The sequence below is a fragment of the Excalfactoria chinensis genome, chromosome 2 (genome assembly GCF_039878825.1).
Source record: "Excalfactoria chinensis isolate bCotChi1 chromosome 2, bCotChi1.hap2, whole genome shotgun sequence".
NCBI lineage: Eukaryota > Metazoa > Chordata > Aves > Galliformes > Phasianidae > Excalfactoria > Excalfactoria chinensis.
The window spans coordinates 120058563-120085024 of NC_092826.1; positions in this window are offsets into that span (position 1 = coordinate 120058563).

A 26462-nucleotide genomic window follows, 5' to 3' on the forward strand; every position below is an offset into this window, starting at 1 on the left:
CTGACCTGCTCATGTATTAATAGCATGTAAAGCCTGCCTTTGGAGCTGAAATTTACTCAGCCTTGTTGCATATCTTTCATTTTACCTCTATCTTTGTTTTATAAAACTCTCCCTATGCTGTCTCTTGGAAAGAAATACATCAGACTTGTGTCCCCCAACAGAGCTGTGGTCTCTAAGGAAACACGTGCATTAATTAAGGAGAAGTATAATGGGTATGGTTTTGTTTTGTTAACCAGTGCCCTAAGGAACATAATTTCACTTATATAAGTCTTTTACCCTCCTCTCACTAGCAAATATCAGCATATTTCTGTTAACTGTCACAGGGGGATGTTCAAAACAATACTAAAGAGATAAAATTTTGTCTTTTGAAATAGTAAGCAAATTGGCACTTGAATGTAATTTCTGTGGTAACTTGGCGCTGCCTTCTCTGGTTACTGGTTGTTGGCCTCCTCCTCAAAATGTTCTAATATTGAAGCCAACACCCATGGCCACACACTGGGTGTGCTTGGCAGCTGCGGGGCCCAGATGCCAACCACTGGAATGTATTTTATGTACCAGTGTCTCTGCCTGTGGCTTAGCTTCCTGGCCAGCCTTTAGCAAAGTCTCTTTTAGACTCATCTGGCTCCAGTGCTTACTGCTGTTGCAGCTGTGGGACTAAAGAAAAAGCAAATTACAGATGAGCTGCCTCACCATTCCAGGAACTGCTTGCATCAGCTCCTAGCAAGATATATGCACTAAGCCCTTTTAGCCTGTGAAAGAGATGTCCTTCTTGCTTGTATCCATTCTGTGGGTTGACAGGGGTTGAAATGGCAGAACATCCTCGGTAACCTGACAGACACCACAGAAAGGTATTTCTTGAGGTCAGGCATGGGTGCTGCAGTCCACTGGACCCCTGAGAGAGGTAAACCTGTGAGAGACTCCAGCTTCTCTACCAGTTGTCTATTGCAAATTCATCTTAGCTAAGGCTTGAAGAATACAATACGAACTCAGCATCAGATATTGCAGTTGCAATGGCTTGTGTGATCAAGGCTTGGATTTATCTCTGCTGTTCCACAAGGATTTTTTGAAAAGAAGAAAAAAAAGCACCTGGCAAGCAAGCTGTCTTATTGTAAGGGTACGTTTAACAAGTACAAGTGCACATTTTAATTGATGATCAGTTAGTTCAGCATATTACCATATGCTATTTACTGAGTTGCTTTTTGTAATGTAATTACTAATGCTTTTATATATCGGAGGGCTTTCAATCTTAACTCTTTCATTAGAGTGTTCCATGTGGTTTCCCTTCACCAGTTCCCTCTAGATTTCTGCATTTGACAGGAAAGCTGGCACCTCACTAAAGACAGACCACACAAAACACTGGAGATGCATTTTGCTACACACCCGCCATACAGTAATAGTAATTGACGTAGCTGAATTCCATGCATCTGACTTTGCTGGAGAAGCTTATCTAGAAACTTTTAAGAAACCATAATAAGAAAATATTGATGCATCAGATATTGAAAAAACACAGTAAAATGAGATTGTATTGCAGTAATAGATTAAATTCCTTTTAAGTGTCCAGAACACTACAGGGACTGACTTTACATTCCTTGCTTGCTCTTACTTTGGTGCACCCAGAGGTAAATTAATTAAAGTGTAATCTCTCAGTTTACAAGGTTGTATTCAAGAATGGCTGTAATCTGACAAAATACACACTAAGTTAACCATCTCATTTTCTGAATCATATTTAGGAACTGTTAGGTTGATAAGTAAAAGAGAATACATCTACTACATACATTTATGGACTGTGCATACACAATCAAGTGAAAAAGTATGCAAGAAATAAGAAATGCACGCACGCACTCATACACGCACACACAAAAAGAGACTGAGAAATAAAATTCATTTTCTCTGTCCATGTGTTTCAATGTACTGAAATTTGAATTAATTATCTCCTGATGTTGTAATGTTTGACCTTTCCTAATCTTTGTGCAGGCTTTTTGGTACACTTCTTCAGCAAGGCGTTTTTTGAATCATATTAAAATACAAAACTCTACAGTACATTAAGTCACTCTAAGAAAAGCGTTGAGAACAATACTGTAAACATTTTGATGCCCCATAGGACCGATTATATCTCCTTAATCTCACTGTTAGGGTCACATGAGGACAAAAACAATATGGAAAATGTAATTTTACTATTGCTTCCTGACTAATCCTTACTAGGGCAGAGAAAAAAATCAGTGCAAAGGGGACTAAAAATTTCATGGTGGTTTAGTTAGTGGGAAGGGTAAACAAAAGTAAACATAGAGAAGATAATGGTGTAGGAAAATCCATTTATTAGCTTTATTTTACTTCATATATCCCAAAGAGTATATCCAGTGAAATTAACAGTAGGGAATGATTGTCAGTGAGAGTGGTGTCAGCTGTGCAGTGAATGTCTGAAGCATGCTATTGGAATGCCCACTGAGACAGAAATCTTCGGAGTGCTTTTTATGAAGTGATTTAGATGTTTGTTTGCATCATATAAAAGCTTTCTATGAACTTGAGCAAGAGACTATCAGAGATTCCCTTGCTTTTTAAGAACCACATAAGCTGGCCATGGGATGCATTCATCTGAACGGCCAGTTGTGACACATCTCAACGATTAGTGTTCTCCTTATATAGAATTTGATTTTTACTTTAAATATACCACCAGTGTTCTCCACAGGTTTATCAAAATTTACTTGTTTTCTTCTCATTATTTTAAATGCCTGGAAAGGTAAAATGAAGGTCTAGATAAATATAAGCTTATTTTCATAGAATAGAAGTGAATTCAATTTAACTGACTCTTGATGGTATTAAGTCCACTTGCAGCCCATGCCAATCATTCTCCTCTGACAGAAAGCAAGGGTTACATAAGCAAACAGCCTAACGGAGCACATTACAGTCTCAAGGAACTTTGTTGAATGCTCTCCCAGCATCTCAAGAGTCAAACATTTTGTTGTATGAGCTTGTGCTTGTTTGTCAGCTACAGGTTCCTTTTTGCTTTGATAGTTCAGCCATTTGTTGAGTCTAATTTCATCTTGATGTGCATAAATGCAACCAATTTTCATGTTTGAACAAGTAGTATCTAGGCATCCATGCCATCATGCTTTCTGTGAGTGGGAAACCTGCTTCTTTGCCACAGAGCAATTTCAGTGCTCACTCCGTGAATTTCTGACAATCACACAAAGTGGAGGTGTAGACTTCTAAAGCAGTTTTAACAACGCAGTGTTTCAACCAGTTTAAAATGGCTATTGTACATTTTCAGTACCATTTTAACATTTTGTTGCTTATGGTTTTGTTTCATTTCAGTTGTGTGAAGTAGTGCTTCCATTCACACATTTGAAATAATCATAATGATATTAAATATATATATATATTTAAAGAAAAAGAAATCCTATGCATCCTATGATTCTATAAACCATCTGGATGTGGTGCTCAGGAGCATGATTTAGCAGTAGTTGTTAGAGTTAGGGTAAAATGGTTAGGTTGAGATTGGACTTGATGATCTTGAAGGTCTTTTCTACCTTGAGCAATTCTATTTCTATGATCTGTATATTTCCTTTTAAACCCTTGGAGCAATTTGCCTAGTCTTCTTGAAAAGAAAAGAAAAGAAAAGAAAAGAAAAGAAAAGAAAAGAAAAGAAAAGAAAAGAAAAGAAAAGAAAAGAAAAGAAAAGAAAAGAAAAGAAAAGAAAAGAAAAGAAAAGAAAAGAAAAGAAAAGAAGAGAAAAGAGAGGAGAAGAGAAGAGAAGAGAAGAGAAGAGAAGAGAAGAGAAGAGAAGAGAAGAGAAGAGAAGAGAAGAGAAGAGAAGAGAAGAGAAGAGAAGAGAAGAGAAGAGAAGAGAAGAGAAGAGAAGAGAAGAGAAGAGCAGTGGGGAATTGAAGAATTGAGACTCCAGAGTCTTCTTGCACTGGTTTTACCTCTATGTGGTTTCATTACTTCAGTGAAAGTGATTCTGAATTCATGAGTTATGTTAATTTGAATATGTAAGACTAGAAAGAAAACAGACAGTGTGCTTCAAGTGTGTACAGCTGTTTTTCAAGTGTGAGAAAAGAGTCCTCTTCATGTTCTGAATGCAGCTAAGCTCAGAGTAGATGTATACCTATTTTTCATACTGGCATTCATTGCCAGTCAAATTTGAAGGTGAAATATTCATTCTTTTTTACTCTGAATGAACATGAAGAATCCCAGGTCGCCTTCTATTGAAGTAAAATTTGCATGAGATCCCTGGTCAGATTCTTCTTCCCTACTAAACAGAACTGCTATCTGTTATTGATTATATATATGTGCAATGTAGATGTGTATGTTCACAGATGCTGAATACATGATGTACCTACATACATAGCTTTTCAAGATGTGGGTTGATACAGTATATACACACATACCTTCCCAGATGTGTTACAAAATCTAGATGCTCTTAGTAAGCAAGGACAAAAACATATTCTATAAAATGTGTAATGAAGGGATGGTATTGCATAGAGAATGTGAGATATGTCAGACTTGCAGCCGAACAGCTTGCATCTGTCTTCTGTTTCTCAGAGGCAGTGACTACAGTTGGAGTAAATCTTCTTACAGGTCTCAGAAGACAAAGATTTTGTTCCCATTTTTCCCTCATTTTTCTCCAGACTACATAGGCAGGTTATTACATTTCTCTTGACAATGTCACGTCCTCCAATCTGGCCCCAAATCTTCACTGGTTCAGCATCTCCTCTATCTCTCACTGTGGAACTTTTTGCTGAACATGCATGTGTGTGGCCACGTACAGCAGTCTGAAGTGTTCCTTTATCATGTTACTGAAACTTCAAGGTAAAATGACTTAGAAAGAAGGGGCCTCATCTAAGTGCAGTATCTTGAGCCGACATACTGTTTACCCATGTTTTTCTTCCTTCGTGATAGAACACTGCATAGCCATTGATGTTTGTGTTTACTGGAGTTTGCATCTCAGGAAATAGTTCAAAGCAGAATGCAACGGAAATCGATGTGTCTCCAAAGAGAACAGCACGGAGAAGTTAAATAGTTAAGTTTTAGTAGACACAAATCACATTTCCATCAAGAGCAAGCAGTCAGCTGTTATTGTAGGTCACTAAGATACAATGAATTATTTTCTGCAGTTCGTGGAAAACATTAGGCAGCTGTAATAAAGTCAATGGTATTTCCTTCCTTACTGAAACATTACTTCAGCAAATCCCCCTGTTTTGTTAAGACACCATTTCATGCTTGATAAAATTTCATTAACTTCTTTTATACTTTTTTATTTCTTATGTTGACTTCTACAGATGGAGAAAACACTGAGTGAGAAACATAAGAAGTGGCTTTTTGTGTTTAGGTGGATGATGACTAATGTTAACTTAAAGACTCTGTAAGCAGAAGGGGGAAGGGAGCACTTCAGCGGCCTTTATATAACATAGATGTTCCGTCCAGGAAACATACCACAATATAAATGTCTTTTTAAGTCATTAAAACACAGCTTAAACAAAAGCTAAAGTATTTCATCTATAGCTCACCATATTTGTTTTGGCTTATGTGCTAATTTGTAGTTATATATATTAACATAAAATGCTACTGTTTTTAAAGTTCATCTTGCTTTATGAATATCTATTTAAATCCTATACAGAGTATCTCTAATAAATTCCTTTAGGTCAGACATTAATGCATCCTTTTGTTTACTATTGTTTTCTTTTAAGATCCTATGAGAAAGAAGAATCTAAGGCTTCCTGTGAGTTCTGCACTGAGATATGGTAAGTCTTCTGTCGGGACACTAATCTGTGATGAACCTCTCAGGACAGTGCAAAAGGAAGAACAATAGATGTTGACTGTACATATGCAAAAGCAGATCAGCCAGCTGGCCGTTCATTATCAGGGTAACACATTTACTTTCTGCAATAACAGCAGCCTCAGTGTTTCTAAAATATGCACAGTCCTATGGATTGGCTCACAAACAGTAGCAGCTGGACCTCAAGTTAGGTACCCACACTTTAGTAAGCACACTAACATTGCAGCAGAGGAATGAGAAAAATGTAGGAATTAGTAAGGGCTAGAGGGGAAGGTTTGAATATGAGGTTACAGCATTTTCACTAGCTGGATGAGGGTACAATTTGGATAAAACCAGCAAAGACTTCTGTAAATGTTGCATTAACAATTGGCAGCTTACTCATTTTAATACTGCCACCCCAGAAAGTGCCTGGGTTGCTCTTAACCAAAATCAGTGGATTTGCAATTGGCAGAAAAGAAACCCAGCTTCTACAGTACTCAACAAGATAGATGTGCCTAATCAGCTTCAGCATTGGAAACCCTTACAACAAATAAACTTGAGACCCTGAAGTGTTTTTCAGTATTATCCCTCAGATCTTACCTAACCCTGGTGAAGATCTTCCATATGACATTGCACATATTATCCATCTCAGCTGCATGAGCAATTTGAAGAAGAGCTTCTCTTGCTTGGGGTATTTGCAGTGTCCCACATCCACCCTATCTAGTGAGCTCTGTCATATCCATGATCAGTTCTCTGTTTAGCAGTCATTCAGCACTGAGAGAGCTGGGTACAGCTGTGGTCATCCACATACAGAGAAACCCTAAATGGCATAACTGCACATGGACCAGAATGAAGCAAGAGGTCAGATTTCTAGCTAAGGCTGGAAAGGGTTGAGGGCTAAACTCTGGGGGCTGAAAAAAAAATAAATAAAAAAAAAAAGTGAAAGCTGAAGATTAATGTAACAACTTGGTATGGAGAATTTTATTTTCTGACTATCTCTTTCATTAACATTCACCTGCATATTTTAAAATAAGGTTGATTAATTCAAAAACAAATAAATAAATCTGCTATTGGTTTATTTTCCACTGTTTGCAAACCCATTTAAAAAGCAAGTGTGCCAGTGCTTGTAGTACACTTTGCTGTTCTAAATAGGATGTGAAACGGTTACTGTTACCATTGTGATTCCACCTCATCAGTGTTTTTAGCTGGTCTGTGAGTTCTAAAATAGATATGTGTCAGGAGCTGCAATCCATTAAGAGTAAATTGATATGTATGTCACATTCAGATGTATTTTCTTCTAGTTGTTCTCACTGCTGAAATGTTAGTTCCCTGTTAGCAGAACTTAGCTCAGGTTTCGAGGCAGTGGTGATGGTAAGTGGCTCGCTCTGTGCTGATGATATTTTAGGCATGCAGTTCCTGATCTGTTTCATATTTCACAGGACCCTGCACACATACAATCAAACATACTTCTGCAAATCCTTTCTGTTTTTTGCTGGTGGTGGTTTTGTGTTTGTTTTTTTTTTTTCTACCTACGTGTTCTTACTGTTCTATTGAGAAGAGTGGTTGTTAATATGGCTTCCTGCACTTTCTTAATGAGAGCTGATTTTTGGAGATTCATCTAACAGTAAAGCAACCAGTTCAGTTGAACTTCCCTATTTCAAGGGTAGAAAACAAGCAGTGGTAGGCTTCAACCTAATGTGGAAGCCTGTGTGGACATAACACACAGATAACACAGCTTTATAACAAAACAATCCTGGGGAGATGCAGGAGCAGCTCAGCTCTATAGGCACATTTGGCCAAGCTGTGCCTTGCTGCTACATTAATACATGCATTAACAACACACAAAACTGTTTCTCTTTAACCAGACATTTCCTGAATGTAGTCAAGGTGTTACTAGTCATCACTACTTTGTCAAGACAACCAATGCTGTAGTTTTCTGCCTTTTATAGTTACTTGTCTTACACCTGCATACTACAAAATGCTCATTATATATATATTATATATATATAATATATATAATACATATATATAAATATATATACATACATATATATTTGTCTTTTATAAGTTTTGCACTAAAGCCCAGTTTGTGCCAAAAAGCAGACATGCAAAAAACTGTTAAATTTATAGGAAACAAAAACAAACCCTACAGCTGATATTAACTAAGGTGTTATGAACGCTAAACTACATGTTAAAAGTCACCTTTTTGCAACTTGTTTTAACTATTTGCCAGTAAGCATGCCTCCATTCCAAGCACTGGGAGCATTTCTACCTGAAGATGTTATCTCCCCCATAGTTAAACTGATCAGCTCATTGTCTCATCAAGGATAAGATCACAAGGGATAGCTGGGTCATCCAGTTTAAACAGTATATCACAGGCCATCACTTTTCTCTCGTTCACTGCTGTGCTCTGTCTTCTATTCAGCTAAGGAGGTATCCTGTTGTTCTTCAGGTGAGAGATTTCTCCGTTTTCCCATGGTAGTTTGATCCCTGTTTATCTACCACCAAATTTTCCTTTGTTGTTTTCTTTCTTCATTGTTCTAAGCAAGTTGTTTTTCAATCTTCTAGTAACATAAACAAATGTGGATTCTTCTTTGCGTATCTCTGACAGCCTGGAATAACTTCGTTTCCATGCTCCCCTGTTGCTCAACCTTTATTGAAGTATCTCATGCCAGAGACAGGATTAATTTTACCTAAGAGGAAGTATGCTTAGGTGGATATAGCCATCTCCAAGCTATATTAGAATTTATTTTATATGAAGGCTGCTCCAAAAGTAATGCCTTCTATTTTATTATGTTGGTTCATGACATCAGAGGCAGATGTTGGTGTGATGGCAGTAGCGGTTAAACCTTCCCACCAACATTCCTTTACATCTGGTTGCCATGTGACAGATGGCAGCAGAGGGGCAGTCTGACAGAATGGCATCTTATGTGGAAGTGTAGATGAGGCAATTGAGTGTGGAATTGAGTTCCTCCCTGTGAAAAAAAGGAAAAAAAAAAAAAAAAAAAAAAAGGCACCTGTTGATGTTCATTGATGTTTGTTGAATGTTTGTGGAGACCAAGTAGTGGATGTGAACACGGTGAGGTGGTGGGTGGTGCATTTCAGCAGTCGTGACAGCAACATGAAAGACAAGCCACATTCTGGACAGCCATGTAGGTTTTCACAAGTGAAGTATGACTAGTCTTGCTCACCACTGGTGAAAGCATATAGCTAATGATGGTGACTGTGCTGAAAAAAAAAACATTATTTTATAGCTGGGAATTTGCTGTATCAAACAGCCTCCAGTCACTCTGTCCCTGGAGACATGTCTCTGGAGACATTCACAATCAGTCTGGTTGGGCCTTGAACAGCCTGATCTAGCCATGGATGTTCCTGGTCATCACAGGGAAGTTGGACTAGATAATCTTTAAAGGTCCCTTCCAACTCTAAGAATTCTATGATTCTATGGATCATTTGATACAGTTTTACAATAGGTGTGTGTAGAAATGAAGGCCATTCTTTTCACATGGAGACAAATTGCAAATAAATTTAAATTTTAGGTGTTCTTGTAACTCATTTCTAGTTGAACATCACACCCTTTGGCATGTTTCATCAATTAATGTGCAAAGGAGATGGATGGAAGTCCTGCATTCTGCAGGTGGTACGTGAGGTGACAGGCTGAAACCAGACAGGAAGTGTTTTATCTGTGCTTTTTTTATGTTGCTGTGTAACATTCACCACCCACCCCACCAATTACACATACATTCATTATCAGTCATATGCATATTTTATCCAGTAGCTTTAGTGTTCTGATTTCTTAGACATTTTTCCACATACAGAATGAGCTGTTTGACAAAGAATTCTACATGCAGAGTGCTTATCAGTTCATGTTCTCAAGGTGTTTGCCTTTAAGTTTTTTAAGTTTTTAGGTGAAGAATAATAAATCCTGGAGTGCTGATCAACTCCATGTCAAAACCATGTTTTGAGTGGTTCCTTTTCTTTATGTAGCAGTTTGCACAGAAAATAATATACATGGAAGGAATGTATGCTTTTGCAGAAAGGTTTTTAACTAATGTTTTTTGGATGACATGAAGCATATATCCAAGCTGTTTGGGGATAATGTGTTCTATAGCATAATGTTAAGGGAATGAGATACCTCAGGAAGTGGTGAAGAATCACTTTGGGAACCTAGGTTCATCTACCTAGTATGTTTTTATCCACGTGTGATTCCAGCAACTGGATCCTAAACTACGAACGTTATTGGAAATCTTACCCTCAGTCATGCAAGGAATAGGATCAAGCAATTACAGTGCACAATCACAGTAAGGATACTGCCCCACAGTGTATGAAGTTAGCTACGTCTGTACAGACCAGTGCCAGATGCACACCACCTTGCACCCATTTTCAAATAGCAGGTTCTGGACAGCATGAAATCATTCTCAAGTTTTTGTTTTTCTTTCTGATTTTTTACTTTGATTTAATCAATTTTTAATCAACATGAAGTTACTTAAATTTTTTTCATGCCTACACATTCAGTATTTTTCCTGGCGCTGGGGATTTAAATATTCCCCTAACCTTCTTTCCAAAGAAAATAAAGAACTTCTCTGACTTAAAAGAAATGTCTGCACAACGTCTGTGCAGACAAATACAGATAAGTGCACGGCCACTTCCCCTGTGCCCAAGGGCAAGCGAGCTGTGATCAAGAAGCCTTTTAATCACTTTTCTCTTGCTATGAATTGGAACTCATTTAATGGGATCTCAGCACCACAGTAATTGTTTCAGGATCAGAGCTGCTTCATGTCTGGTTGACCTAGAACAACTGCCTGGTTATCTGCTCTTACCTGAATAGCGAATGAATTCACTGCACCATGCAACTACCAGTTAAAAATTAAGTTTACACACATCTCACAGACATGTCATCCATATTTTAAGCTTCCTTAACCAATATCCATAATTTTGCCCTGTAATGGCAAAACAGTATAGGGATTCCTTCCTTTTCTACCCTCACACTCATAGGTATTGTTTGATGTATGCAAGTAATTCCACGTCAGTCATATTTCCAAAGTACCATCACCATCCACTTTTCTAAGCACACTGCAGATATGCTCAGTAATATCTGCTCATATTAACTGTATGACCAGACAAAATGCGACTTTCTCAGATGTGCATCTGCAATGGGTGCTGACTTCAGGAAAAGCTGACCTAAGCACCTTGCAATACCTGACCTTGGGCACAGGAAACTCCAGGAGGCAGCCTGACCACAGATGTAATCAGTGTGGTGCACAGGAATTTCTCCAGCTGAGTCTGGCATTCTTTGTGCCCTCTGTAAAATGTCCCCACCGCAGCTACATTTCCTGGTGCCTTACAGATGTACAAGAAACACTGCAGCTAGTTTTTGTTGTGTGTGAACAAGTGAAGGTCAAAACCAGATGAGAAATATCTGAGATAATACCAAGACTAAATATTGATATTTAAAGCACTTGGAACTCTCCAGTCATACTAATACTTTGGTTTTAGTTTAATTGAAAGCATCATTTTCCCAGTATGACTAACTACTGGATTGTTTGCATCAAACATCTTTATTTCCCCAGTTATCATTTAATAAATAAATAAATAATATTAAGCTAGATCTTATGAAGTCTTAGACACTTCTTTGACAGTTTTAATATGGGGAAGAAAAGTGTCTTTGCAGTGCATATTACTTACCTCTGCTTTCCTCTTTCAGTTCACAAATTCTTCTTCAGGTTGTTCAGAAAAAAATTCACTATTTAGTTTTTTTTTTTAAGTACATTTTTCTCCACTGTGCTTCTCAATCTGACTTTTAATTGGTTTTCTTTAAGATTTTTGCGTGTGTGTTAATTTCTACAAGAGAATTTATGGTACAGTGGATTTATGCTCAAGGAATAGTGATGTGCAGCTAACTTATTTGTAGTGTCCATTGACTTTTAGACACACTTTTAAAGTGACACATGTTTTGCTCATATTACAGATGCTGCATTTTTGCTTCTAGTGAAGAGAGTATTTTCAGTAGAAGTAAAACCTATGTCCAACTCTTCTCTCTTTAGTTAAACTGGCTTCATTAAGCCCTTTTTGCTCCAGTAAGTGTGGAATGGGTTAACATAAGTTTCTGTCACCGGATTTATATTTGGGATCCAAAGGCTGTGGTCTTGCATATACACAGTGACAGCACAGATAAAATGTAAATAGATTTTCAGAGATAAAATTAAATGTAAGTTTAAATTAAATAATATACTACATTTAATTCTGTTCTTTCCTCCTTTATTCCCCCTTCTCAGTATTCCCCCTCTACTTTCAGACTCAATTATTGTGAAGCAATATTTTCTGTTTCTCCTTTTATTGTTTTGTCTTCATTGCCTTTTATTCTTTCCTGTTTTCTTTCATTACTCCTTTTCTTGCCACTTTTATTTCAGTTGGAAGATCAAAAATAGTTACCAGAAAAAAAACAAAAGAAGAAAAAAAACTTACCTTTACCCAGGTCAGAGCAGCAGCACAGCCATAAGTAGCCCTGATTTTCAGCAGTTATGTAGCCACCTTATCAATTCTAGCTTGGACTCACTCCATATTTCTGGCACAATTTTCTTCCTTTTTCAGACAAAGTTAGGGTGTTTTTCTCTAGATATGTGTCCTCATTGCTGGAAGCATCCACCCCATCCCAGAAGGTGTTCAGTGGTGGGTTGGATGGGGCCCTGAACAGCCTGACCAAGTGAGTGGCAGGCCTGCACACAGGAAGGGAATAGAACTGAGTGGGCTTTAAGGTTCCTTCCAACTCAAGCCATTTTTTTTTTATTTTTTTTTTTTCCTATGATAAGAGTTTTAAAGGAGTGTAGCTGAGATTTGTAAGTAAAAAACATCTGGAAAAGACTGGTGTAAATGCATGGCACTGTTTATGGTACTGCTCTACACTGACACACTGCTGCCAGAGTTACTTCCACTAGCGCATGCTAGCCAGACGAAGTATCTAGCCAGATCCAGCTTCCCATACTTCTGTTTGTAGATGCTTGAGTTCTTGGAATCTCTTCTCTGCAGCAGTTCAGAGTAAGGCTTGCTCAAAGTGAAGTGAAAACCATATACTTATTTTCTGCTAGCATATGACTCTAGCAACTCATTTCCTTTTTTTCTCATGTCTCTGCCTGAAGACTTCTGCATGAATCGCATAACCGCTCTCATTGTGGCAGTTCTTGAGCCACGTGTTGCATGGCACGTGCATGGACACGTAACACAAAGTTCTCACATTTTTAAACTGTGTGTAACATGATGACTTTCATTCTGTTCAGTTGTATAAATTTTCACTTGCTGCATTATTATTTAGGATGAGTGGGCATCTTGAAACAGCACTGAGCAAGTTAATGCTGCACTGAAGTGAGATTACCAGGGAAAAATACATTCTTCTGTGCGTATCTCATCTGCCATTTCAAAGTCTGGGAGATATTGTTTATGTGGGCAATGAAATAGTTAGCTCTCTTTCTGTTCCTCTAAGATGTGGCCATTTGAGCTGTAGTTTATTTCTATTTTCAGCCCTTTTCTTACTGGAACTCTAACAGTTCCTAGGAACATTTCTCTCTTATAATATTATGGGAAGAGCGCAGCACACAGCACTTCTCCTAAGGTTTGAGATTCATCATAAATATTGCACACTTCTACATCTCTGCCCCTTTAAAATCTTCATCATGTAAAAAGTCAGTCTCTCTCCTGCTTATAAGCTCCCTTTAAGTATAGGAAGGCTAAAAGGAGGTTTCCTTGCCTTCTTTTCCCCAAGCTGAACAAACCCAGCTCCCTCAGCCTTTCTTCCTAGGAAAGATGTTCCAACACTCTGATGATCCTCATAGGCTCCTCAGGACCTGCTCCAATAGGTCCGGTTATTTCTTGTGCTGGGAGCCCCAGGCCTGGATGCAGAAGACATAGTAGTCCTACCTGAGCCAATACTGTGGTGATGAATAAAGATGTTTTCAAGATGCTGAAAGATCCCAGTCTCAGGCCAAAAAATTGTTTGATTGTGGAAATCCTCAGTGACCATTAAGACTGTGTGTGATCTATTCACAACTCTTTTTTCTCTGGTTTATCGTACAAGAGGATGTGTGAACGAGTGCTTGAGTGATTGCCCTTACTGCTTTGCCTGTCTTCAAAGAGAAAAAGGAAGGGCAAAAAGTGCACGGAGACTTTGGCCTCACAGTGAACTCAACAGTAGATCTGAGCTCACAGTTCACCTTGGCTTTGCCTATGTTAGACACTTCTATCTATAAAAAAGATGTTTGGGAAGGATGATAGAACATTTTTATCTTTAATGTAGATACAAGCAAAATTGCATTCAGCAGTGTTATTGATTTCACCTGGGAAAGTGCTGTAACCAGGTCACTCAAAATACTGCACTTTTGTAGAAAGGATTTGCTATTATGCTTCTATCAGCAGAAGCAGAAGTGACATTTTCTCTAGTATAAAGTTGTTGAAAACTACTCCTGATGTAGGAAAGGTAGGCTATCAGAGCCATCATTACTTGTTTCCATCACATTTGAAGCACAGCAGTAAATCCGTACACTGAGCTGCATTCTGGTGGCGTGCTCCAGCTTCTCTTGTTGAACAGCCTCAAGATCCTCAGTAGAAAACCAGCAAAAGTGCTCGTGACCTCCAGTATTTTTGCTTCTCATTTAAAGTATGAATAATTTTGTCTTTTCTGTTGTCTGCCATTCTTTGTATGGGCATCAGTCCCAGCAGAATGAACTCTCTTATTGTTGTTGTTTGTTATTAAGTAGGCTTTTGTGTAAGAGCAAGATTGTAACCCCAGCTCCCAATGAAAGTAAACCAATGAAGCATGAACACCTGCGCTCAATGATTTTCATATATTTCATTTCTAAGTATGGACACTTGAGAACACCTTGAGTAGGGGAAAGGCTTGCAGGGCTCTGAAGACAAAGAAAAATAGTTGCAAACTGAGAAGCTGGTTGACGACAAAGTTAATCAGTATCAGTGATTCTGATTCAGGTACGCGTGGCTTAAACAAACGTGCTCCTTTTTTTGTTCAAATAGCCTCCCTGGTATGTTCTGCAGATATATGTAGTTTATGCACTTATTTCTGAAGTACAATTCACAAGGCTAAAATTAAGCTAACAGATCTGTCTAGAGGAAGTCTGTTTCCTTGTTACTTATCTGAGTTGGGCCAAATAAATGTCTTTAACTATTCTTTTCACCTCTGATATTAGGGGTCTTGGTTTTTGTTTTGTTTTGTTTTCAATACAGTGTGTTTATTATTTGAGGGAAGTCCAGCAAACTGAAGACAAGTTTAAAAGTGGCATGCAAGAGCCAACTGGGGCTTAAAAAAATTATATCTAATAGCTGGAAATGAGACAAACATAGCAAACTGTGAGCAGTTTGTTGCATTATTTGTAACATTCTGTGAAACAGATGAAAGCGTTGCTTTACACCACTGGAGTCGCAAGTAAATCCACTCACATCAGTGAACTGACAAATGCAAAGCCTATAAATGTAAAGAAGAATCATACCTAAGAGAAAAGCTCTTAGGCTTGAAAAACGTTTGGAATTTTATAGAATAATATATGTATTTAGTACAAAATAATGACCCTTTTACACAGATTTTGGCATAGTATGAGAAGGTAAAAGAAACTGTTGAAAATCCATATCTGGGGATTGATGCAGAACAGCTAGGGATTACACAAACTTTTAGCTCAGTAACACACAATAGGAACCACTATGTCACATCACAGAAAAGAAGGAGAAATGGGAGGAAAAGGTATTTAAAAGTAATTACTTTGTTGCAGAAAAAGATGTAAGGACAAGGTAAAAAGGGAAAAGAAGAATGCACTCAGGAGAATAAATGGAATGTATTTCACCTGATGAGATGAGAAATGGCAGATCAAAAATATGTTACATAAAGTCCGTAGAAAGATAATGCCAGATAAATGGGAATAAATCATAATGGTATAAATACGATGTCTCAATTACACATTTTTTGGAAGTTGGTCAGATGCAGATGGAATTTATTGTGTTAGGCAGAAGCTTAACAATTCCATTGGACTCCGAAGACACATCTTCATTCATTGAGTGGGTACACAGGAACACATGGGCAAGAAAGCATTTAACAGAGCCCAAACCAAGACTGATACAAAGCTAAGGTAAAATACATGGTAAAATAAGAACCAAACAGACAGGAGAGAAATAAGAAACAGGCCTAAAGAAATGATACCCAAAGCAATTAGAAGTAGTATTGAAGTCTTACACAATGGCAGGGACACAAAGTCATATAGTCGTGACATAAATGGATTGCTTTGGAAATCAGTCCACATAACTTTTTAATCAGCAGTCAGGCTAAGAATATTATGAAGAGGAGGAGAAACACTGGTTGGAAATACCTTCTGGTAAAATTTATTTAGGTTATTTCAGTGACAAAACTTTGGTTTCAAAGCATAAGATAAAGCTTCAGGATAAACTAATAGCTCACATTTTTGCCAGATCCAAAGATCAGGTCGGCTGTGTTCCTTGCAAAGTAAAATGACTAAACATATGTGTATCCATGTGCTCATATCAATGGCTGTAGTTCTGCAATCCAGCTGATAAAATAAAATGTGTTCTCAGTCTGACAGGACTTGAATAACTAGCATACAGCAAAAGAATACCTAGTATTTGTTTGTTGATGAAAAGAAATATTTTCTGGTCTTCCTTGGATGTGAGAAATTGATATTTTCACATTCATTTTTGTCACGTCTACTCTGAATGGTCAGCCAGGAAAGGCAACACAAACTTCACTCAGACATTACCCCCAACTTAAGAAAATATTTCCACTCTGCTGGCCACTTAAGACATTTCTTCTTTACTGTTTTCTTGTCCTTTTGACATTTTTCAGCTAGATGTCTCTGTATTGGTGTGTGGAACTTGCACACATCTGTGAGAAGTGCTTAATCATAAAGTACATGTCCCAGCTTCAGCTGTACCCCTGCACAAGCTTGCATTTCCCTTACCTTCCCTCTTCTCCATCCTAAAGCATCCTGCCTGGCTTCTCACGCTTTTTTGTCTTACTGTACCTGTAAAGAGAAACGAATACTTTTGTTGTTCTCATGCAACTTGGCTAATTCACACACAAGTATCTCAAATGGTTCAGAAATCACTCAGAGACAGGAAATTTGCCCAGAGCTATGCTTGCATTCCTTGCGGTCAGCACCAAGCAAAAAAACCCCTCCAACTCAGCTGTGACTTCCAGTTTATTCTCACAGAAATCAAGTAAGCATTCAGATCATCACATGAGACATTATCAGAGAACTAAACATAAAATGCAGTAGCATATACTGCAGAGGTGGGTCACCATAGCTTGTAGTTTCCATGGGCTGGGGTTCAGAGATTTTGATTTAGGTATTGCACAAGAATTTAAGAAACAAGAAATAAAGGGCTTTTGCAAACGTTGGAACGTTGCTGAGATCTCAGTTATGTATGGGAAATTCCAGATACTCAGAACATGTGGAAAGGAACAGAGCACTCATGACTGTATAGAGATCACTGTTTCCCTCTCCAATCAAATTAAAATTTATGCCATCTGGTGTGGAATATCCACTGATCAGAGTATCTTACGTTCAGTGGTGACACCAAACAGCGATTCCTTTAATAGGCTGTCAATGTTCTTTCACCATGGCAATTTAAAAACTCCTTCATAAATATGTATCATCCTTCCAATCTGAGACCCTGAAATAACCGCTGCAAACAAATTTGTTGGCCGTGCCTACCAAGTCTTCAGTGTTTGGACTATTTTACTTCTTCTTCTGTCACCCCATCACTCCATATGGCATATCAAAGTTGCCAGCCTTTGTTTTCCATTTATGTGCTTCTCTCAAATCTGTTTTCCGTGTTTTCTTCTCTGGTGTTTGCAAAGCACAATCATAATCTTTGTTACTCAGATGGGTCCTTCTGAACTTTGATTCTGCAAGGACTCTAGAAAAACACAACATCTGCAGTAAGCTAACTGACTGAACGTAGCAAGCACGGGAAACAGTTCAGAAATCTCTCTGCTCTCAGTTTTAGACTAGCGTTCTCAGAACAGGCATCATCAGATGCACGCAGTTTCTGTATTCTCTCCTTTAATCTACAGAGTCAGTCTTTGAAACAGGGCACTTTGCTGCTTCTATAGGATCTAGGAAAACAAACAATTATTTGTCTTAATAAATAAATAAATACTCAACTGTAATAACCCTAGGAAATTGCAAGATCATTCATTTACATGGAAGTCATAGAAAGAACAGTAATTCAAAGTTTTCTGTACCAAGTGTGGTTTTACAGACATCCTCTATTACAGTTTGTTCTGGAAGAGCCCTGAGCACCACACAGGAACTGAACTTTTCTTGAAATCAATGTGTCAAATTTGTCTTTGGCCAAATTTTGTGATTGTAGTTCAGCCAGGAGAGAATTTGGCTCTGTATCTGCAGTGCTAGTCTGCTGGGAATGAAAGTTAGAAACCGTAACAATTTGTGTTGTTAACACTCTTGGATTTGTCTTAGACGTTCAGAAACGTCGAAAGGCAGCTATTCCTCTGAAATAACAGATAATTGCAATAACCATTAGCATGTCTTCTTTCCAAATATAGTGTGCAGTATAAGGATTTTGTGGATTTTATGCTGGATAATTCTCTTGGCTTCTATAAACGATGCCTTTAAACATCATTACCCTGGCTATTACCGTAAGGCTATACTAATCACTCAATTAGATTAAGACGACATTGAGACTTTTTGAGACACATCTATGGCCTGCTTACTTGCTTCCTATACTACTTGTTGCCAACTGCTGAAATTTGTAGCAGTGAGTTAGATTATTTTTCGTGTGATGGTATTTGAAAATGTGTAGATTCTCTGTCTTTGTATCCCCTGCCATAGAATCAATATTTTGACCACAGGAAATAATGCTAGTTTTTCATGCCCGATTTTTGAAATATCAATTAATTATACTTCTGGGGAGGAAAAAAAAAATGTTCATATCCAAAGTTAAGAAATACAATGGTAGTCAGCCCTCTCCTACAGTGTGAATTGTTGCTTGGTTTAACAGCACACAGTAACAGAGAAAACTGTCCCTAAAATCCTACACCATAAGACTTAGCAGTGGAATTTAAGCATCTTAAAAATAGAGCATTTACACTTTTTCTTGTACAAGTATTCAGCTAACATAGATTAACAGAAGAGCAGCATTTAATATAAATATGACACACATACAGCGTGCTTTTGGATTATTCAGTTTATCAGCACTTGGAATTTTATTTCTGACAGTTTTCTCAGACTACATTTACTTTCTGTGACATTGCATCTCCTCTGAACCATTTTGAAGCAGGTTTGGTTTGGGGTCTTGATGGAGTTTTGTTTTATGTGTGTGTGTGTTTTCTGTTTGTTTGTTTGCTTGTTTAAATATTAATTTAAACTTGATACACATAGTCAAGGTGTGAGCTGGACCATAGAAGCCATACTATACTATGTAACCTGTTGCTGTTTTTGACTTCCCATGTCAGCACAATTACAGAGAATAAAGAAGTGTGGGATCCAAGTGCAATTACACATCGCTGTTTTAAACCGCCATTTACAGACCTAATGCTGAGTTGTCTGTTCTACTTCTTCGGGCTATCTTTGGGATCATTTGTACTCACAGTCACCACCGGCAGTAGTCACTAAGTTGTGCTCTTGAAGAAGTACTTTGTGGCATTGGCTTCTTGGTGCCATGCGGTTGACTGTAAACCCAAATTGTCTGAAAAACAAACATCGCTCAATTTTGCATAGCTTTGTGCCCCTTCTCTTGTACAGTTACTTCACAGAAAACATCCTCTGTAAGTCACCACCTTCGATAAAAGTGACCTGAAAGTAGCGGAATGATTGATAAAGGTAGTGAGTTGCCACCACAGTGTGAAGCAGACACAAGATGGGATGTTGCATACCTTTATCTACTGAAATCTACTGATATTTATAGGTGGGAGAAAGACACTGAGCTCAGCTCCCTTTGCTAGAGTTAAAAATAGACACGTACCAGCAACCCAGTTAGCCCAAACTCTCCTGCCAAACAAGCCTGGTTGCTTATTTCATTAACAAGCCTCTCTCTCCTCATCTGGGTAGCCATCCCTTCTTTCTCCTTTATTTCTGATACAAGGCCCAACTGTCAGCACTATATTTACTTAGCTCGTCCTAGTTTTGACTCATGCTACCACCATTCCTGTCTCACGGTCTCAGTCTTATCATTTCCTTCAGAGGCTGCTCCCACAGCCCACATGCCTCATTTCTTCTCCGTGCTCATTTTACTTCTACTGTGTGGGCAGCACACTAGGAGGCTGCTTGCTAGCAGCAAAAGCTTGGCTTGAGGGAATGTCTTCAACTCTAGTTTAATCAGCACCCAGGCAGAAGATTCTTATGACCATTATCATAGGCATAGCTGTAAGCATGATTAAATCAGACAGATAATTTCAAGATTTAAACAAAGGACAGAGAGATCTCACTATAGTACTCTTTGTATTCGATACCAACTAGATCACGTTCCTCATATAGTGTCAGTAAAAATTAAAATAGTTTCCCAGAAATGTGACTTTTCAACTGCAATTTGTTGTTTATAGAGATGATTACTCTTCGTATTTGACAACTTTTATCTCACCTTTATTATATTAAAGCTGAATTGCAAAATCAAGTAAATTCCTACTAAAGGTAGGTATGGTTTCTAAGGCTTCTAACTAGATGTAATGCTTCTATACCTAGAGCCAGGTGTAGCACATACCATTTGGTTCTGTAGCATATTTATAATAGTCATTAATCATTTGTTAGTCTTTGTAATCCCTTTATGAATGTTCTCTTTTATGCAATATGTGAACAAACTGAAGACTGGATCATGAGAAAGTTTACACTGCTGCTCTGTCATGGGTTATGTTTGAAGAATTGGATGTGACATGCAATTTTTAAGATCTTTTTAGCAGAATTTTGCGGTTATTTTCTCCACCTCTTTCTGCTGCCCACTACTTTTATTTTCTCCTTTTCTTTATTCATTTCACTTCCCATCCTTTTCATTCCCATCCCCATATTTCCATCCCACCCAATTCTAAATGATGCTAGATGGTGGGACCGTAAAAAGTGCAAGAAAGACTTTTGTCAATAGGCAGCTGAGTTTTTGTTTAGATTTATAATTCTTGGGCTGTTCTCTATAACTGATCTTGCAGAGTCTTAGTGTTCCTATCACAGATAGAGGTTGTTATTTAATTGTTTTTTTCCTATATAAACTATAGGATAGCTGCTTTGTTTTACTTAAATTAAAAAGGGGATTTGGCTGTGTTCCCTGTCAATGACATTCACCCTGGGGACAGGCAGATGAATGGAACTGAACCAACACCATCCCTTCCCTCTCTGCTGTTCCTCTCCTAGGTCTGTTTCTGCCCACATCACTTTCACTAATCTTTCTTCAGTCAGATCAGGTAAAAAAAAAAGCAGGTCAGGAACTGTAGCCTGACTGCCACCACTAGACACTCATTCATCAGAAAGCTTTCACATGATGAAAAACACCAGAACATTCTCAGAATGTTCTCTGCTTCTGTAGGGAAAAATAAAATAAATAAAATAAAATATGAAAAAGAAAAAGAAAAAGAAAAAGAAAAAGAAAAAGAAAAAGAAAAAGAAAAAGAAAAAGAAAAAGAAAAAGAAAAAGAAAAAGAAAAAGAAAAAGAAAAAGAAAAAGAAAAAGAAAAAGAAAAAGAAAAAGAAACAAATTGCATTCTTAGATCTATGCATTTGGTGCAATGCAGGATTTCTCCTTCAGGTCTCCTTAGGATTTCTATCAGGTTGGCCCAGGTCAAAGCAGGATTTTGCGGCCATCTTTTTAGAAATTATTGATGTAGAATCTTAGCCACCTTCTGCTGGGAGGATTATTTTCTTCTCAAAAACAGTTCCTTCTGCAATGAGCTCAGCTGCAGAGGAAGATCTGCCAGCTGAAGTTCATAGATCTTACTCATGCACGACACCAAGTAACTCTGAGACCTGTAAGTGCTTATTATTATTATTAAACAAGTAGTAGGATGTGAGTTAATTACTATTAAGGCAGGGACGCGAGAGAGGGAAAAAACACGTTGTAATAACATGTAAAAATGATTTCCAACCATAAAGTGGATAGATGGCACCTTTCTACCCTCCTGCAGAGTCTGACACCTAGTTTTCAGACTGTGGCCTTTGAAACTGCCGGATGTCATCCCTTGATTTGTTTTTATTAGCAGGGAAAAAGAAAGCTTACACAGGCATAGTTAAAATGTAATTTCTATTCCAAAAATTATCAGTTATTTTTATGTGGATTTTGAACCAGAAAGCCCAAACGAGAATGTTTTGCCCCTATACACAGTCTTGGTCACTGGATTCTTCTTAAACTGTGAAGCAGAAAATTAAATGGTTGTTGCTGGATTCTTTGTAGTACAGTGTGTCCAAAACTGCACTGAGATGATGTCAGAAAATGCTACATTTTTTCCCAATTATGAAATGAATTAGGGGAACTAGCTCACTACAGCCTGTATTGTTAAAGAGCTACTTTGGCTGATAGACTGTTGTCCAGCCAGAAAACACAGGTGCTTTTTCTAAGTACTTTTTTTTTCCCCAAATGTTTCAAGGTTAAGCTGACCATCTCTTTCTCACTCTCTTCAGAATTTAAATAGTAAATGTAGCATATGTTGAGAATTCTCGGAAGAATTCAGTCTTCCACTATTTCTCTTCTAAAAACAGATTAAAGGAAATACTACAATGCTCACGCAACTGATAACATCCATGAGAACATGGGTAATATTTCATGTGATTAGCTGTAGTATTATTTAAGCATTTTTAATTAGTCAAATCTTTCAAGAGAGAAATGCAGGTCTATCTCATCTAGTTTTACTCACAAGCTCTTTAAATGGGTGACACCAGTTTGTCTCAGCACCCTCAGCTGTTGTCAGGCTGCTGTAGTGCCAGAGAATGAGAGCAGAAGTTACTGCAGAGATGAGCTCTGTACTTGCTGAGATGGTTTCAGGTCTGCAAATGCAACTGGGTGCCTGAATAATGCTGTGTGGCTTCATAAAGCCAATTCAAATCTCTGGAAGTTATTGTTATTTTAGTTTTACATTTAAAAGAAACAAAAAACCCAACCATACTCACTTTCTGTTAGCTTTAAATCATCCTTAAACAAGACAGCTAATCAAGATGGATCCATTTTAGGAATCTGGTTATCTCATCCACCTGCTTTACCCTGAATCATATCTTAGCAGAATATTCAAGGAACTGAAATATTTTGTTTTTAGAAAGGAGATAAGTATCTCCTGGTATCTCCTAGGTAAGGAGCACTGGTACAAGTCCTCTACTGGTATAAATCAGCGTGGATCAGAATCTATTCAGTGTCTCTCATCTATAGTGCTATCACCCTGCTTATCATTATCAGTTATGCCAACTAGCAGAAGAATGCAGGCCGGGATTTTGTTATCTTTGCCAGCAGATGGTGACTGCTGTGGATGTAGGCCACAGTTTGAGATGCTATACTCCTGCTTCACAGGGAACAAGAGATTGTAATACCTGCAGGTATGGTAAAGGACAAATAACTTCCAGATTTAGTGTTCTATGACCCATAAATGCTCCTCCAAAGAAAACGATGTCCTAGTTGATGTGTAATGTATGGGATTAAATTCTTTTGCATCCAAGGAAAAAACTGTTCTGGTCAGCCAAGAGATACTGTGCTGAGTCTGTCTTTGTATTGTTGCCTTCTGCAGTTTTGTTTATTTTTTTAAAATATATATTTAAAAAATGATAATAATAATGAATTGTCTGGTTTGTTTTCATTCTGTTGCTTTTTATTCTATTTTATTTTCCATTGACCCCAAGTTGCCTGTATGTTTTTCAAGAAATATACCATTAATAAAAATAACAGGAAAACCTTAGGTCAACACCTCTCCATCTGCCCAAACCAATGCCCAGCTGCAATGCCACTCTGTTCTTGCCTCAACTCTTGTGACAGTGACATAAGCCCAGCATCAGCCATGTAGCCAACAAAAAATATGCTTCTGAGGAATTTCTTATCATCTGAACTGTGCACTAACAGTGAAATCCTGATCTTAGCAACATCTGTGAGAAGGGGAGTTTTAAAATACTTGAAGTTTGAGATGTAAAGCTGTGAACTTGATCAACCAATGAATATATTTCATCTCATCTTGTAGATAAATACAGGATATTTTTGATATTTGCTCCAAACACATAAAACACATAAAACACAAAGCATTTTTCCTTTGTAAAATAAGGACTTGAGCATCTGAATCCTACCTCCTTTGTTTTCCCTGTTCTGAACATACTGTGTCTTTTTCTAACTGACTAATAATGCAGTCAGCTCTGGAATCAACTAAAATTGGAAAGTAGTCAGATCATATTGAAAATATGATGGTCATTGGCAATATTCCTCAAGGGGGCATTCTAATACATTATTTAACTTATTCAAGGTAAAGCCATTGTTGTATTGATTCAAACACTCGAAAGTCTTGTTTAAATTCACAGTAATTCTTTTTCTGCCAGTAAAGTCAATTAGTAGGAAAAAAAAAAAAAAAAAGAAAACAAGTGCTAAACTGAAAAATATAAATCCTAAATAAAAATGCTTTTAAATAAATCTGCACAACTCTTACAGCTAAAGACCGAATACAGGAATTATATTTGCAGACGTGAATTGTTTTCAGATTTTGTCAAAAAGAAAAACTGTGTGTGACTTGCTGGAATTGAGATGAACACCTAACAAGACTGAGTTGCATACAGATAAGAAGACAAATAAATACTTAAGACCTTATATTTGAAGATATACAGAAGGAGATTGCTATGGTACAGAAGATTACAGTGCGTTTATTTTAATTTCACAGAATTTTCATGTCTAAAATAAAATAAATAAATAAAACTCCTGAATGAGAGCAACAATAAATAAATAAATGAGGCATGAAATTAAATCCAAGAAAATCAGGAAATCTTGAGATTACACGGGATTCATGAGAATTACTAGCTGTACAAACTGGTGCAATGGCTGTTCTTAGACAAACAAACTGAAGTCTGATGCCTCATTACATGTTAAAATAGGAAGACCTCTCCTCAAAGTAATTCCAAATTCTGGAGAGATAAATTAGATATTTGCCTAAGAAAATATCCAGTGCCATTAATATATACAGAATTCAACCCGGTGGCAAACAGTCTGACTGTTTTGAAATGATCCTCTCTAGCTTTATTCACCTCAACTAAGAAGAACTGAAGATTAGTAGGCTGCTCTGTAACACCATAAAACAGACATAAATATAATTGTTCAAGGCAAAAATGAGGCATAACCTCTAACTGATGTCTCTTTAGATTCTGAAGGGGCATCTGAATGAGTCAGCCCAAAGTTTGCCTTCTGCATTTTACAGTGGACACAGCATCTTGTGGTGACTACTTTCTTACAAGAGTTTCTTTCATAGGATTGGACTTCTATATGACAAACATATTGTGTGTATCTGCAAAGGAGATAATATGGAATTCTTTACTTCATATAGAGGAACATGCTAAGAATATTACTTCCTCATTATCTCATTTTATACAGCCATATTTTACACGAGTAAATATTGACTGCAGGAATCAATACACTTACAGATAGATAGATAGATAGATAGATAGATAGATAGATAGATAGATGATAAATTGAATAATAATATAAAAGATGAGCACTGGCTAACAGTGTTTAACAAAGCAGAACAAATGTTTCCTGCTTCACTGGCTGGCCACAAATCAGTTATCAGTTGGTCTGTATTGGGTATTTTAGCAGTCTCCAGAACTTCAAGATACAGACTTCAGCTGAATTTGAAGTATTTTCTTGGAGATCCTGGATAATAAATTATTTGATCAAGAGTTATTAACATTTACTGAACTAAATGATCTTCATGGTAATACAATAAAAATAACAGGAAGTGATGAATTAATCGGTATCAAGAAGTATCAGCTGCTTCTTAGAGGAGTGAACACCCCCCTTTATGGGATGGGTTCCATTTTGCACTAGCTCTGTGTTAGGCCAGTTTACATTATTCCAAGCTGAAAACCAAATCTCCTTTCAGACCTCTTTGTAATCTCTGCGCAGTTACCTGAGGAGAGTTACATGGAATGAAAATTAATAGTGGCATTGAATAAGGCAGGTCCACTGTATGCAGAGTGACTATAAAATGACTAATTTCACAGTCATTTTGTGCTCATTAATGGTTAGGAAATGATTCTGTACAATCAGTGCCTGCTGTCTGTGCTACTTTACATTCACGTGAAGGTTACTAGGAACTGATCTCATGGAAAGTAGTATTATCTTCCATAAGTCTTCCTGCAACCTAGAAACAGTGACAAGTTATCTTTGGATTAATGTTTTTTTTCCTACTTATATGTTTTCTTCCTGCTAAAATTGCATTATTCTGTTGTTGTTGTTGTTTTGGTTTTTTGTTGTTGTTGGTTTTTTTTTGCTTTTCAAAAATGAGCCAGATATCAGTTATACCCCCTGCACTACAGTTTCCCATCCTCTCCTAAATAGGCCATCAGGCTCAGGCTAGACTCAGCTTTGAGGAATACATGGCCCAGGGTAGAGCCTTAGAAGTCAACAGCTACTGATAAAGGACATGGCACTGTACTTGCAATTTAGATAACGACTGAAGCTGCCAATGCATAGAGAACAACCAAATTTAGTTTGTCTTTCAAAACTAAGGTCAGCGCTTTGGAGAGGT